Genomic DNA, 17,414 nt, shown 5'->3' on the forward strand with positions numbered 1-17,414 from the left:
CGCCTCGGCCTCCAAAAGTGCTGGGATTGCAGGTGTGAGCCACCGTACCTGCCCTCAGATTAAGTTTTAAAAGTTTGTCATGCTACAAAATACCTAGGTGGAATTTTCTTTTTCTTTCTTTTCTTTTTTCTTTTGTTCTTTCTTTTCTTTCATCTTTCTTTTTTTTTTTTGAGACAGAGTCTCATTCTGTCACTCAGACTGGAGTGCAGTAGCATGATTATAGTTCACTGCAGCTTTGACTTCCTCCCAGGTAGCTGGGGCCACAGACACGTGTCACCACACCTGGCTAATTTTTTAATTTTTTGCTGAGGTGGGGTCTCACTATGTTGCCCAGACTGGTCTTGAACTCCTGGGCTCAAGCAATCCTCTTGTCCCAGCTTTCCAAAGTGTTGGGATTACAGGCATGAGCCACCATGCCTGGCTATAGTTACTTTTAAAAATTCTCCTTTTTTTTTTCTTTAGTCACCTCCCTGACAATAAATACTTCTAATAAATTTTATCCAGGAAGAATTGAGTTTTTTTTTTACGTTGAGTCTTAGCTCTAACATTTCATAAGACGGCTCTAACATGTCATGTAAGTGTTTCTAGATACCTTTTTCTTGCCATTCTGATTTTTTTTTTTTTTTTTTTTGAGACATTCTCCCTCTGTCACCCTGGCTGAAGTGAAGTGGCGCGGTGTCGGCTCACTGCAACCTCTGCCTGGGTTCAAGCGGTTCTTCTGCCTCTGCTTTCTGAATAGCTGGGATTTTATCGTGCCTGGCTAATGTTTTGTATTTTTAGTTGAGATAGGGTTTCCCCACGTTGTCCAGGCTGGTCTTGAACTTCCAAGCTTAGGTGATCCACCCACCTCACCCTTCCAGAGTGCTAGGATTACATTCACGAGCCACAGCACCTGGCCTGAATGTTTTCTTCGTTGTATCTTTTGACTCCTGTTTGAGCTTTTACTGTTTTGCTCAGGATTTTCACAACATATTGAATATAGTGTCATATCCTTTGTTTTTGTGTTTAAGAGAAATGTCTGTGGTGTTTTATTACTATGGTGTTTTTTGTGTTGAAGAGAAATATCTGTGGTGTATTACTATGGAATTTCTTGTTAGTTTGAAGTGATCTTTATCAGCTTAAGGAATGATTTTTATGTTCTTAATTTTTATTTTTATCAGTGCTTAATTTTAATTTTTATCAGTGAATGAGTGTTGAAATATTAGTGTCTTTTCAATTTCTATAAAGAAAGAGTTAATTTTTGTTTACCATTTTTATATTGTCAGTAAATTTCCTACTATGCTTTAAAAATTATTAAAGGTATTTAAAATGGAAAAACAGTGCAGTTTAGGATAGAGACGTTAATATCATCTTTTAGTAGTTAACCAGGAATATGGGGATACAAGAATTCGAAGAAAATATGTAGTTTCTTGCCTCCTGGCTTTAATGATCTGACATAGTCACAGTTAGGCCTCACAAACTGCTCTTCTAGTCTCTCTCAACACTGTTCTTTGCACAGTATATTTATTGAATTGATTGTTGTGCTGTTAACAGTGAGGTGGCTGATCGAACTTTTTTCTGTTTACCAGTCAAATGGCTTCAGACTGTTTATGTCAACAGTAGAAAAGATGATTAAAAATTTAGAAGAGAAATATGGTATTTGGAAATGCCAAAATAAGGTCCTAGATCTGCATTTGTGAACCCTCAAAAAGAGCTTAGTTGTATGTACTTGGTGGCTTACTGCATTTATCACTGAATTTCCTTGGAATTTTTCTCCCCCACTTCTCTCTCTCCTCTTCCTCCTTTAAAATTTTTTTTTAATTCTGGAGGCTCTAGGCTCAGTTAAATATTTTCATGTGGCAGAGAGCCAGATTTCCAATAGCCCTGAACTCAGCATGCTGCTGTTGCTTAGCAACTACTTGTGAAGTCTTGTGGCTATAACTGAATTATAAATAGGGTTATAAGCAGAAGTGCAATTGAAATTGAGATTGGAAAGAAAGGCATACTCTTTTTTTTTCCCCATCTCACTTGAATTTGAGTGATTTTTTTTTTTTTTTTTAAATGCAGAGTCAGTTTTCAGAAATCTGGCTTATAAACATTGGTAATACTAACCCTATCAGGAAGACAATATGGGCATCTTTGTAATTACACATTTGGAAGCTTTTTTTTCCCCCCCCCCAAGACTAAACAGTCTATAATGGAGACATGGCAGTTCATAGACACTAGAGAACAGAACTTCTCCTAATTTTCATGGTCATACATGTAGAACAATATCCATACATTGTATTACTGCTATATTTCTCTTCCACATTTATGTTAAAATCTACATACAGGAACACTTTATTAGATTATGTTCTTGTACTTTTCATCACATCATTTCTTTAGAGTGGCTTAAAGATTGTCCTATAATCATGACCACATAGGCATTTGATGAATATTGAATACATGAGTAAATCAACCTATCTTTATTATTGCTTAAACAGTACATTTTAAAGTACACTTTATTAAAATGTTATCAGCAAAAAACCTGAAAGATTCTTTAAGGTCTTCTAATTTAATTTCCTTAATTTCACATGGAAAGCTATAGACCTAACGATGTTAAATGATTTGCCTAAGATCTATCACACCCTGGTGTGTGTATGTGTGTGTGTTTTTTGCATTGGTCTCTCTTACTGTTACATACTTCACAACTCTCTTTTTTTTGCACTTATATTTCATCAGTTTACACAAAATTTAATTGAATTCTGTAATTTATTTAAAAATGTACAACTAAGTTTAGTAACAAACACAATTTATAGGAACAGGTTTAGTTGAGAGCAGAGGACCATAGGTATCAGTGAGTATATTTGTAGAATGGATGGAGAACACTGGCTTATTTGATACGATGATTAGGAGGTTAAGAGAGTTTCCATAGTATAGAATTTTTGGTCAGAACTCTACAGATTTTTTTCAGGTTCTAAAAGATGAAACTAAGTGGCAGTTCTTGGTTTTGGATAAAGAACTCCGTGCTTCCTTAAAATATATTAAACTTTTGTTAATAGTTTTTAACAGCCCATCCTATGAAACTAAGTCGATTGCAGACATTTGTGAGAAACAAGTAGATTGTATTCTTAGGCATTGTTGCTAGGAAAAATTTAGAGTGGTAATGTAATTTTTTCTTTTGCCGCCAGTGGAGGTACTGGTTCATTCTTTGTTGTATGCCCAGTAGCAGAGATCTTGCTATCAAAAGTGTAAGTTTCTTTGAAAGGTTTAACTGAAGGAAGATGTAGAATTATAAATAGAATTGGCTGGAAAAGTTGCGATAAAAAATAATTTTAATTAGATCTACAAGGAGGGATAACCAGCAGTATGCTCTGCTATAGAAGATAAATAGTTGGTACAAAGAGGAATTTGAATTTCTTCCATAATATGGAAGAGGATTAAGAGTCTTTTTTCTTTCACCTTTTTTTTTTTTTTTTTTTTTTTAAGTGACAGGATCTCACTCTGTGGCCCAGGCTGAAGTGCAGTGGCACAATCATGGCTCACTATGACCTTGACCTCTCAGACTCAAGTGATCCTCCCACCTCAGCCTCCTAAGTAGCTGGGACCACAGCTGTGCACCACCACACCCTGCTAATTAAAAAAATTTTTTTGTTGAGACAGGGTCTTACTATGTTGTCCAGGCTCATCTTGAACTGCTGGCCTCAAGCAGTCTTCCCACCTATAGGCGTGAGCCACTGCACCCAGACATCTCAGCTGCCACTTTAAACTCCTGTGGGTTTTTAGTAGGGCAGGGGGAAGAGACTAGAAATAAGATAGAGATCCAGGGTGAAGTTCCTGGAACTCTCTAAACTATTCTAAGGCATTTTAGTTGCTATACTAATTGTTCTAAGGTACCTTGATTATTCAGTTTCCCTCAGATTTGGATTGGTATGTGATGTGTAACTGCTTTGAATAAAGTTTTGCAAGCATGATGCCTTCTTGCTTTTCTTGAAACAGAACTGGCCAGTATAAGCAAAAATTATTTTAAAAGTATTAAAACTAATAAAGAAAATATGAAATACCAAGACATAATTAAAGTGATATTTGATATGTGGGATTATTAAATGTTCTCACTTGTAGTGCTTTTTTTTTTTTTTAGTTTTTGAGACAGAGTCTCGCTTCGTTACCGAGGTGGAGTGCAGTGGCGTGATGTCAGCTCACTTCAACCTCAGCCTCCTGGGTTCAAGCGATTCTCCTGCCTCAGCCTCCTGAGTAGCTGAGACTACAGATGTTTGTGCCATGCCTGGCTAATTGCTGTACTTTTAGTAGAGTTGGAGTTTCGCCATGTTGGCCAGCTGGTGTCGAACTCCCAACCTCAAGTGATCCACCTGCCTGAGCCTCCCAAAGTGCTGGGATTACAGGCGAGAGCCACCGTGCCTGGCCTGTAGTGCTTTATTAACAAAATCTGATATGTTTGTGATACACTCTTTCACTAATTGTGACTCAGGTTTATTCATATTGCTTTCCTTGCAATGAGGATAATAGTATAAGTTAAGATCTATTTTAAGATATTTTAGATATAAATATAATTGTGGTTAAATTTTGGATATCTGTTGCATATGAATGTAACATTTAAAAAAAATAAGTAAAATAAACTAAGCTACTTTTCATATAGACCAGTGTTTAAAATAACAGTTTTGTTTCTGAGATGGAATCTCGCTCTTTCGCCCAGGCTGTAGTGCAGTAGTGTGATCTCAACTCACTGCCACCACGCCCGGCTAACTTTTTGTATTTTTAGTAGGAATGGGGTTTCATCATCTTGGCCAGGCTGGTCTTGAACTCCTGACATCATGACCCACCCACCTCAGCCTCACAAAGTGCTAGGATTACAGGCGTGAGCCACCGCGCCTGGCCAATGTTTTTAAAAACTTGGTTAAATTTCATTTTAAAATCTAACTACTGTTAAATATTTGGTTAAAAAGAGCATCAGTCAGTGGATTATTCGTATAATTTTTACCCTTTCTCCACTGGAGCTTTTTGTTACTTAAAATGGTTATGTGTTCTTATATGTTTTAAAGGCATTGTTTCTAATCTTTATTTCATGATTAAAGTAAGTTCTCTACATATAATTTTTATATTAAGTGTTTAAGGGTTTCATAGTGTCAAGTATATGAATTCACTTTGCATTTTGGATAACAAGTAGTGACCAAAGAAAACCTTTAAAAATTAGTCATTTCATCAAAACCCACTACTGGTTAGTTTGATACAAGAAATGCATAGAACAAGTACTTTAATAAATAGCATTGGTTTTAACATGACTTGGCTGTCAAACCAGCCATTCGTTTCAGCAACTGTAATTTAAATTCTTAAAATTAAAAGGTTGGTTTTTTTTTTCTTTTTGTTTTCTCTTTCTTATTTATCTATTTATTTTTTGGTTTGATTTGGTTATTTCGTACTGATCTGTGATCCTCTTCATGATGTTATATTAGACTATACATTGTTTGCTATGTTTAGGAATTAAAATCCACTCCATAATAAATTTGTACTGTACAGAGAGATATGCCTATTAAGCATTATTAGGTTGGAAAGGTAGAATGATAAAATGCATTCTGTTATCTGGGTAAAGGAGTAAGAAATTTCAAGTATTGTCAACTTTACTACACTTTAGGTAAAATTAAAAAATCAAAAATAGTGCTGTACAGATTATTTATGTGCATGTTTAACTTTTACTTGACACAATCATAAGATAATTTGTTTTTCTAACTGATAGAAATTATTTTAACTTAATTGAGAAAATAATTATTGAATGCCTACTGTGTATAAGACACTACTGTTTGTGGAAAGAAGTTTGTGTTAAAAAATGTATAAGGCATACTTCCTACCTTATTTTGAAGTCTGCTTTGGTAAGTTATGTAAGCTTTGTATTTTTAATACATATTAAACGGTTTTTTTAAACCAACAAATCTCATCGACTCATAAAATTATAGAAAAAAAGTGCTAGGAAAATTGCAGTACTGTTTAGAATTTGAGATTTTAGAGAACCTTTAATATATTAGGACTGTGATTCAAGTGTTTTATGATTCTTCTGTAAATAGAAAAACACTTAAATATATAGGTATTGATGTGCGCTTGCACACACACACACCCCCACAAATATATATGGACAATGGCATGTTTCTTGAAAGTGGCCCATTTATTTAGCTTAACATTCATTTCTTTAATTGGCACCTAATAAGTAAAGGTGTCAAGTTAATATTTTAGGTGATGAAATGCAAGGCACATATTTTTTTCCAAGAAAATAGAGTGTTTTTGCTGGAAGTTTTGCTTTTATATTCGCATCTATTCTAAGATTCCTGCTAGCATATTGTTTCTATTTTTAGACTGTTGCCAGGCAGATTTAAAATTTCTTCTCTTATGGCTGTCTAATTTCTATCTTCCTGATTGGTTACATGATGCTGCTTTTATTAGCCAACCACAGTGACTATGCAAATTGTATTTCAGTTTCTGTTGCTGTGAAAGAACTGATAAGATGGCTGCAGGGGGCTCCCTTTGGGGTATGTTTTTTATTTTAAAGAGGGTTTTCATCAATACGTAGTAAGAAGCAAAGGTAGATTTCCTTTGAAGGGGCATTTTATTTTTGAAATGGGAAATCTAACTAAGCAAGCTTTATAAAAGGCTGAAAAATGCCTCTCTTGTGTATTTGATTTTAATGCTGCTCTGTTTTGCCTCTATTAGGCAACTTATAAGTGGGTATATTTTATTAATTTTTGTATATAAACATGCCAGCATGCTAGTTTAGAAGTCTGTTAAAATGTTCTAGATTATTGTCTTTGCTTTCTAAAATAATAGTTTTTTTCATGTAGGAATTATTTTAGATGTCAGTTATGTGTATATAGCGCATCATTCTTTTAGCCAGTACTTACCTGTATTCTATGTGCTCAACACTATGTAGTTCACTAATATTATACTAGAATACTTCATTTTTTTGTTCTTTTGTGAAATGACCTCAGAGGCACATCATCATGATATCAGCATATTTAAGATGTTTTCTAATATCAAAGCTTTGGACACTTAAAATATATTAACTTTTCCTGAGATTTGACAGAGATTAAAATTTGAAAGAAGCAGTAATTTTATACTGGATACTTGGTAAAAAATGTCAAAGTGTTCCATTAAACAATACACAAATGTAGTATTAGAGTCCATTTATAATAAAAATGTCTTAAAGGATACCTTTAGAGCATTGGCAAATACAGAGAATGGTGACAAAACACGCCATATGAATAAAAACAATATTGATAAAGTGTGACAAAGTCATATGTAACATCAGAAAGTTCAAGAAGTATACCTCATTTAAAAACATTTATCATCATTAATTACATATAAGGCCTTTTGGTTATAGTACCATTTTATAATAAAAGATAATGTTTTTGTTTCACTTAAGACTGTCTAGTCTTTTTGGTAAAAGATAGTTAATTGCATTTTCTATGTGTAGAAGACTTTATTAATACTTGCTCCTGGAGGGGTCACCTGTGTCATGCTTAGTACTGCTTTCTTTTTTGTTTTTAAATATCTTGCATGGGTATTTTATGCCCATTACTGCAATCCTGCAAGATGAGCATACTGTAGAATTACGTACCATTTAAGGACAGGGAAAAAGAGTAATGACCTCATCCAAGATGAGCACATAAGAGAACAAGGCTGCGGCTATTTTACACATACTGCCTTTCACCATCAATATAATTACAGATACACTTGTTGGCTTAAAAATGTGAATGCTCTAAAGTATAAACCAACACTCGGTTCTCTTGGTATAGTTGTTCTGTCCATGTTGGAAGTGTGACCCAGTAAAGGGGTTTAGGTTAAAAATAAATGAAAAACACTTGACTGAAGTTCTGCTATTCTTTTTTTTAAATATCAAGTTTATTGAGATACAATTCACATGTCATAAAATTCACCTGTTTAAGTGTATAATTCAGTGGTTTTCAGCATATTCACAGTCGTGTAATCACCACAATCAATGTTTGAACATTTTTATTACCCTATAAAGAAATCCTGTACCCTTTAGCAACCAACCCTCATTTCCTCCCAGGCCCTCCAGCCCTAGGCAATTGGTAAGCCACTTTCTGTCTGTATAGCTTTGCCTATTCTGGACATTTCATATACAGTAGTACCCTCTTCTCCACAGTTTTGTTTTCTGTGGTTTTAGCTCTCTGTAGTCAACTGTGGGTAATATTAAGTGGAAAATTTCAGAAATAAATAATTCATAAGTTTTAAATTTGACACCGTTCTAAGTAGTATGATGAAATCTCATGCCATTCTCCTCTGTCCTACCTAGGATACGAACCATCCCTTTGTCCAGTATGTTCAGCGTGTCTATACTGTAGAGGCTACCCACCCATTAGTCATTTAGGAGATGTCTGGGTTATTAGATTTGTGCTGATATCACAATGTTTGCCATAAAGTCACCCTTATTTTACTTAATAACAGCCTCAACATGCAAGAGTAGTGATGCTGGCAATTTGGATATGCCAAAGAGAAACTGTAAAGTGCTTCCTTTAAGGGAAAAGGTTAAAGTTTTTGACTTAATAAAGGAAAGAAAAAGAATCGTATGCTGAGGTTGCTAAGATCTTTAGTAAGAACTATCTTATACTTTTGTGAAACGAGCAGTGTATTGTTATAATTGTTCTACTTTATTGTTATTGTCAGTCTCTTACTGTGCCTAATTTATAAGTTAAATGTCTTATATGTATAGGAAAAAACACAGTATATATAAGTTTCAGTACTATCCGGTTTCAGGCATTCACTGGGTGTTTGGGAATGTATCTTCTGTGGACAAGCGGGGAATACTGTAAATGGAATTATTCAGTATGTGGCCTTTTGTGATTGGCTTCTCTTACTCAGCATGTTTTCAAAGTTTACACATGTAGTAGCATGTTCAGTACTTCATTCCCTTTATGGCTGAATGATATTCCATCATATAGATATACCACATTTTATTTATCCATTCATTAGGCACAGGGCATTTAGGTTGTTTCCAGTTTTGGGCCATTATGCGTAGTGCTTCTATAGAGCATTCGTGTACAAGTTTTTGTGTGGACATATGTTTTCATTTCTCTTGGGTATTTACCTAGGAATGGAATTGCTGGGTCGTATGACAACTCTGTGTTTCACATAGTATGGAACTGCCTGTTTTCCAAAGCAGCTGTGCCTTTTTGCAATCCCACCAGCATTGTATGAAGGCTCCAATTTATCCATATCCTTACCAGTACTCATTATTCTTGTTGATTATAGCTGTCCTGGTGTGTGTGAGGTGTTATCTCATTGTGGTTTTGACTTGCATTTCACTGATGACTAATGACGTTTACTGCCTATGAATTATTGACTTATAAAAACCATAGCTTTAGGGGAAAAATCTAATGTAAGTGACGGGTTGATGGGTGCAGCAAACCACCATGGCACTTGCATACCTATGTAACAAAACTGCACATTCTGCACATGTACCCCAGAACTTAAAGTATAATAATAATTTTTTTAAAAAACAGAAAAAGAAAAAAAAAAGCCTTTTTGTGGAAATGCCTATTATGTCCTTTACTCATTTTAAAATGGAGTTATTTGGTGTTTTATTATTGAATTGTAACAGTTTTTATATATTCAAGATACAAGTCTCGTATTGGGTATATGGTTTGTAAATATTTTCGTCCATTGTGTGAATTGTCTTTTTACTTTCTTAGTGGTTTCCTTTGCAGCACGAACAATTTTAATTGTGATGAAGTTCAGTTACACTGTTTTTTTTTTTCCTTCTTCTTTTGTTGCTTCTTCTCTTTGGGTCATATCTAAGAAACCATTGCCTGTTCCAAATTTATGAAGATTTATGTCTGTGTTTCCTTCTAAGATTTTAGTTTTAGCTCTTAAATTTAGGTCTTTCATTTATAGGAATTAATTTTTGTATATGGCAAGAAATAGGAGTCCAACTTCATTCTTTTGCATGTGACTATCCAGTTTTTCCAACACTCTTTGTTTAAAATACTATTCTTTCCCCATTGAATGGTCTTGTAACCCTTGTCTAAGACAATTTACTGTAAAAGTGAGGGTTTATTTCTGTTCCAAAATATATCCTAAGGATATACCTGTCATTTTGCTAGTAGTGCCACACTGTCTAGGTTACTGTAGCTTTGTAATAACTTTTGAAAATGCAAAGTATGAGTTCTCCAAGTTTATTTTTCTTCTTCAAGATTGTTTTGGTTGTTCTGGGACCTTTGCATTTTCATATTAAATTTAGGATCAGCTTATCAGTGTCTGCAAAGAAAATAGCTAGGATTTTGATAGAGATTGTCTTAAACCTGTAGCTTTAATTTGAAGAGTGTTGACATCTTAAGGATATGAGTCTTTCGATTCATGAGTATGAAATGTCTTTTATTTATTTATGTCTTTAATTTCTTCAACAGTATTTTATAGTTTTCAGAATGTTAAGTTTTGTACTTTTGGCAAAATAATTTTCGATATTACTGTAAATGGAATTGTTTTATTTTTGGATCATTTGTTTCAAGGGTATGGAAATGCAATAGATTTTTATATATTAATCTTATAGTCAACTTTGTTAAACTCTTATTAGTTCTAATAAAATTTTTAGTTGATTTCTTACTATTTTCTATATATGATATTTTATTATCTGTAAATAAAAATAGTTCTTTCTTTTTTTTAAAGTTGTATGACTTTTGGCTGGGTTTGGTGGCTCATGCCTGTAATCCCAACACTTTGGGTGGCCGAGGCAGGTGGATCACCTGAGCTTGGCAGTTTGAGACCACCAGCCAACATGGTGAAACTCCGTCTCTACTAAAAATACGAAAATTAGCCAGGCTTGGTGGTTCACGCCTGTAATTCCAGCTACTCAGGAGGCTGAGGCATGAGAATCACTTGAACCCGGGAGGCAGAGGCTACAGTGATCTGAGATCGTGCCAGTGCACTCCAGCCTGAGTGACAGAGAGAGACCATGTCTCAAAAAACAAACAAACAAACAAAAAGTTGTTTGACTTTTATTTCATTTCTTGCCTAATTCTCCTGGCTAGAACTTCTAGTGCAATGCTGACTAGAAATGGTGAGGGCAGATAACTTTTCTTGTTCTGATCTTAGGGTGAAAAATTTCAGTCTTTGACCATTAAGTATGATAGCTGTGGGTTTTTCCTTGGTGCCCTTTATCAGGTTGAGGAAATCCTCTTCTAAGTTTGTTGAGTGAATTCTGCTCTTAATTGCTATGTTAAATTAAGGATGAGATAATTTAATACTTAGAAAGCTGCTGGTAATACTCTTGTATCTAATACATGAAGTAGTCAGCAGGCTGGTGAAACTGGGGAGGGAGTCTACTCTCAGGTCTCATTTACTGAGTAGATAGGTTTTACCAATGATCTTAAATGACATCTCCATTTTCAAAGAGATAAAGAAGACAATTGTGGAAGATACCATGTAGGTGATTGTTCAACATTTTATTAAAATGGTACCCAAACTTAAATGATGAAATGCATAAGAAGGGTTCCTGTGCTGAAGAAAACAACTTGGTACTGAATTGGGTGTCTGCTTTACCTTACTAAGTTAAAATTACTATCTGTGTAATTATGGATAGTAGCATAGTTATTGATTTATTAATTCACATGATATGTAAAGTTGAAATTATGTAAATTATCACATAAACTAATGAGAAAAGGATATGTTTTGTTATAGTGTCTGACATATATTATTCCTCAATAAGCATCAGTTTCTTTTTCTCCTTTCAAAGTGTGTAATAAATAAAATGGGTTTTTTTCAAGGTGTTAATAAAAGGCAGAATTTATAAGGCATGGTTGGGAATAATAAACCTCAAATTCAAGATTATGCTTATCTTGGCATTTAGGAGTCAAGGATGAGGAAGGAGGAGTAAGCTGTTGTGTTGCACAGGGCACTTTATTTTTATTTCATAATGAAAACTTATGTGTTAGTATAGCTAAACATTAATAAAATAACATAAAACTTGAGCTAGAATGGAACTTAGCAAGCATCTGGCCTAACCTCTTCAGTTTTACAGTTGAGGAAACTGAACTCTAAAGAGTTAAATTGATTTATTCTATGCTGGTGTATACTAATGTTAGAACATGGAATAGAACCTAGTTTTGTTAGTTCAGAAGTCTTTTTGTTATGCCAAGCTTTTTAGAATATGTATATTTTAAATTAGTGTGATAGTTTGTATGATATTTTATAATTATACCTTTTTACAGCAAAAGGATTATATATCCCTACCTTTTGCCATGTGATGTGAGGTGTTTCCCCTTGGGAGATTTTTACTTCCCATGCCGTTAATGACTAATTTGGTTTTAGCCAAAGGAATGTGAATGAAAGTAATGTCTAAGCAAAAGCTTTAAAATAAGCTGGTCCTGCCCATGGCCCACAGGCTGCATACAGCCCAGGGCTGTTTTGAATATAGCCCAACACAAATTTGTAAACTTTCTTAAAACATTATGAAATTTTTTTTTTCAGCTCATCTGCTATCGTTAGTGTATTTTATGTGTGATCCAAGACAATTCTTTCATTGTGGCCCAGGGAAACCAAAAGATTGGACACCCCTGCTAAAAGCTGTTGTATACTGTGTATCTCTGTCATATTGGTCTTTTCCCTCTGCCACAAGGCCTAGATGGGGTGAGGGGGTGCTGTTCCTTCAGCCTGGTGTCCTAGAATGAAAAAGTATACAGTTATTGGCCAGTGAAATTTTGTTGTTGTTGCTGCATTATCATCTAGTAAAAGGTGACTGACACAGAAAGTTAGCTGTCCAGCTTTTCTCTTTAGGTTGGGTTAATAAGAAAAGTAAGAGCTATTTCCTGGCATTTGAGGGATTTACATCTTTCAGCTCCTCATACCTCATTCTGGGTGTTTTACTTCACCCAAGCAAAATGTGAAAAGTACGTTTGGACAAATGATTTCTACTGCTGGTTATTTATTTATTTTTTAAATGAAACCTGGTCTTGCTATGTTGCCCAGGTTGGTCTCTACCCTTCAGGCTCAAGCAGTCCACTGCCTCAGCCTTCGAAGTAACTGAGATTACAGGTATGTGCCACTGCTCCCAGCTCTGGACAAATGATTTCTTAAATTCCTGTGGAGATAAATACAAGACCTTCTATAACTTCACTCCTTATCTGCATAATGATAATAGAGTTTGGCAAGCTAGTGAGTTGGGCCTTGATGGAAAATTGGCCAATTTTCTAAAGGGGTGTAATTTGCTCTGTGTATTCTAAAATGGCATTTGTTGGATCAGATCATTTAATTTTATTTTGCCCTTGTAAGACAATGATCCCCAAAATTGACTTGGAGAAGTAATTTTAAGGTATCTTATGTTTTTATCATATAGACTGTTCCAAAATTTCTGAAAACATAGCACTGAATGGAACACGAAGTTAGATTGTAGTGACAATTCTGGCTTTGATGTAACCAAAATTTTAAGAACATGATTTACTCCTGCATAGTCTAGGGAATTGTTGGTAAAGCAAACTCCGTATTTCCTTTGTGGTTGGTTATTTTTTACAACGTAGTTTGGGGATATTGCATTCCACATTTTGGTTGGTGACAGGCAGAGGGGTTAATTTGTGGACGTGTCAAATATTATGATCACTCAATAACTTACTCAACTGAGTTTATAAGTATTTGATAAACAGATTTCACCACTTACTGTTTTTTTTTTTTTTAAGACGGCAGGATAGCTAGTGACAGTTATTTTATACTAGTTGAGAGAACAGTAGCTAACAATGCAACAGGATAACATCTATTTACATAGCCTTTATGTTATACTGGATATTGTCAGTAATTTAAAGACGATTTAAAGTATACAGCAATATGTGTATAGGTTATATGCAAATACTACACTACTTTATATAAGGGACTTGAACATTGTCAGATTTTATCTGTGGGAAGTCCTGAGACCAGTCTCCTACAAATACTGATGGACGTCATATTTAAAATAAAAATTTCAAAATCTTTATACTAAATTTGAGCAGATAAGTATCAAAGTGAGTGAACAGACTCACTAGTCTATTTAATGAACAATAAGCAGTAAAGCAGATTATTAGCATTTATTGTGCAACCCATTATTCTTTATGATTTTAAGAGTATTGCAAATTCTCAAGCAAAATTTAGAAATGCAAAATAAAATCATACAGTTTTCAACTGAGATTGGGATTCTTAAAGAACCTAATAGCAGAGTTGCATTTCTAAAGAGGTTAGAAATTATCAGTTAAATATTAAATATTTAATATTTAATTCAGCCATTTAATGAAAATAAACTTGAATTAAAATTATTTTCACTAGAAAAATGAATGAAATGTTCATTCAGAAAAATGTTATACTCTCAGCCAACAGCATGAATATAATTGAAATGCCTTTGTCGAAGATAGAAATGCCATGTCCACTTAATGTTTTCTAAGCTTTTGCTTTAATTTTATTTTGAAGTATACTTCATCAAATATTCATTACTTTGAATTAATACAGCATTTGTTTTGTTTATGTGTTGTATATGCTTTTTGACCTAACAATCATGGTACTTAGTTAAGTCTGTTCTTGGAAAGCAGTACAGACCCTAGTTTATTTAATCAGAGAAACCCTACCATAGACCTGTTTTTCAAACAGAGCATCTGGAGTTAATATTCCTAATGTTTCCAGTTCATTGTTCACCTTTATTTTCACATCCTTTGGATTTTTGATAGAGCACTTGCCCTCATCTGCTTCCCTTGTTGCTGGGCAAGGTTTGTGACACTGATGTCTGATTGGTTTTAGACTATTTCGGCTTTGAGCCAATCAGACAGTGAATTTCAGTTCTCTCACAGGACTGAAACATTGAAGCAGCTGTTGATATATTTTTCCTGTGGGGAGATTATATAAACTAAAGAGTATGGCTGCAGCAAGCTCCCTCTTGGGTATGTTTGAAAAATTACAAGGTTCATCTGTAAGGAAGGGGGGAAATGAGGTTTATTTTTAAAACTTGGTTATTAAGAACACCTAATAAGTAGTGAATTTGAGAAAAAAAATTCTGATAACAAATTTTCCATTTTTATTTTATAATTCAATATTTAAAGAACTATAGAATGGTGTAATGTAATAAAAATGTCTTTTATTTTCATGAATATTTACTTTGTAATCCACACTTGTTTTATAATAAAGCTTTGAAAAGACATCTCATATAACCTTTTGTAACGCTGCGAAAGGCAGTTAAGGAGAAAAGGATGTAGTAATTGTACTTTTACCACTTAATATAGGTTGTCCAGCATCAGACATTTAGATTTCATTAGATGAATTAAACTAAGTCAGTTCAGTGCAGTAGACAGCACAACACTTCATAATACTATCCCTAGTAATCCTTTGGGTCCAGAATACTATTAATTTTTGGAATCGGAAATCTGCAACAATAGTGGTAGATGGGTATGAAAATTTTTTTTTTTCTTGTCTGGATTTAAGGTTTTACTAGATTTATATATACTGTATATATGGTCTATGGAATTTTTAAAAAGAAATTTACATTTGAATTTTTCATTGTATAGAAAAGTATGTTCTTATGTATATTGTCCATGTTTGACATATTCCTCAGGTAGGAAATTAATTTATATTAATGTATATTTCTGGAAATGTTCATGGATATTTATTAAAGCAAATAGCATAAAAGATGTAAATCTTATTCATTTATGTGTGTGGTATATTTAATGCATGTTACATGGATTTAGGGTTTTATGTAAACTGTGTTCTAGATTCTTTATTTCAAACAAAGAACCACACTTAAGTATTACAGATACAGCTTTTGTTTAACTATGTTTTTCTGACCTTATTGTCTGTCTCCTGTTGCTGGGCAGGAATCAGAATGCTGGCTGCTGATTGGCTGAGTTTGTGAACGGCTCTTGAACAGCCATTTAAATTCTTGAGCTTTTTGAGCAGGCAGATTGTAGGCTAAGACATAACAGCTTCCCTTTGTTGTTTCATTGCTATGATCTCTTGCTAGAAAGAAGTGGGTGGAGGGGGATGAAGCAGAGAAGAGAGTAATGTTTTCATTTAAAGAAGAAGCTCGTTGGGCTTTCCTTAAAAATATTTTTAAAATAATTTACCAAAAATTTGAAAAAAAAAATTTCCAAGCCAGAGAGACTTAACCCTTCTCTGGTTATTTAAATATAAATTCCTGTGGAAAAGATTTTATTAGTGATAGTATTTTCCCAGAGTTCTTGAATATACAGAGACTTAACATTATTTTGACTCTCTTCCTTATGAAAAAAATACTTTCAGGAGAAACTAGTTCATCATGTTTTGCAGTTACTTTTAGACATGGCAGACATCTTCTGCCGTAAAATACCAATGCTTTTTCTGTGAAAATGAATTACAGTCATGTGAAAGTTTTCTGATTTGAGTTGCTACCTAAAATACTAAATTTATTTTATAGAATAGTTTTATGAATGGCATCTTAGTTCTAGGTGACAGTACTAAAATGATCCTTGGAAGTGTTTTGCTGTGGTATTACAGCCATGGAAACTTGTTTGCAGGTAACACACCCTTCTTTAATGTGTATCTTTCTTAAATATGCTTTGCTAATGCAAAATACATTTCTAAAAGCAGACTGCTGATTGGTTGGTACAGATATGGCTGAACTAGTTTGAACTAATTGTTCATGCTACTTCCTTATTGCTTTGTCTGTTTTTTATTATGTTTAGAACCCATAAGATCCGGTAAATGGCTGTAGTGTGCTCCCTTGTGGGTATGGATGGTAGTTATTCTGTAATTCTTTTTAGAGTGCTTTATTATTACTGAAGTTAATGACAATTTTATTGATAAAATAAACTTTTCTTAAATTATATATATTTTTATTAAATATTATTTGGTGGTGGCAATTTAATATTAAATGTGAGGTTTACATGTTGGATTTTCTAATTTATATGTAAAATACCAAAGGGGAATTTGTCTCACACTCTTTAGTTTATTCCTAAAAACATTATCCTGAATATTTAGTTTATTCCTAAAAACATTATCCTGAATATATAGATGGTGATGGTTATAACATTTATTGAGTTCTTACTACATTCCAAGTGCTTAATGTATAGAATCTCATTTAGTTCTCATGGCAACCTTTGTGACAGGTGTTGTTATTCATCCCTTTTTAAGGTAGCCGAAACTAAGAAATTGATGTTAGTTTGCCCAGTCTCACACAGTAGGTTTCCTGGAAGAATTGGAATTCAAATCTGTGAATTTGTCTACAGTCTACAGAGTTCATGTTCTTAATTGGGTTATTACAAGTTATGACTTTTTTTAAAGGAATGCTTACTTTTAATGTAAGAGTTCATGTTCTTAATTGGGTTATTAAAAGTTATGAATTTTTTAAAAGGAATACTTACTTTTAATGCAATTGGTAATTACCAGCTATCCATATAATATCTGAGATGTGGATATTATGAGGCTAAATTCAAAAGAATGGCCTTTCGAAATAC

The 17,414-nt window shown here is 33.8% G+C and overlaps 1 protein-coding gene across 12 annotated transcripts in view; it reads left to right on the top strand.

Moving 5' to 3' along the window:
- Nucleotides 1-17,414, top strand: part of ATF7IP (activating transcription factor 7 interacting protein) — a 136,294-nt gene that overhangs the window by 35,834 nt on the left and 83,046 nt on the right. The window contains exon 1 of one of the 12 annotated variants that reach the window (XM_009180264.4): nt 4,841-6,494. The exons of 8 other annotated variants lie outside the window; for them this stretch is intronic. The gene's annotated coding sequence lies outside the window, so the exon portion shown is untranslated. Of the gene's footprint in view, nt 1-4,840; nt 6,495-13,029; nt 14,871-14,926; nt 16,476-16,863; nt 17,259-17,414 lie in introns of those variants that run through there. 3 more of the 12 variants (XM_009180261.4, XM_009180262.4, XM_009180260.4) reach the window with 3 other exon arrangements.

The sequence above is a fragment of the Papio anubis genome, chromosome 9, assembly GCF_008728515.1.
Source record: "Papio anubis isolate 15944 chromosome 9, Panubis1.0, whole genome shotgun sequence".
NCBI classification, from domain to species: domain Eukaryota; kingdom Metazoa; phylum Chordata; class Mammalia; order Primates; family Cercopithecidae; genus Papio; species Papio anubis.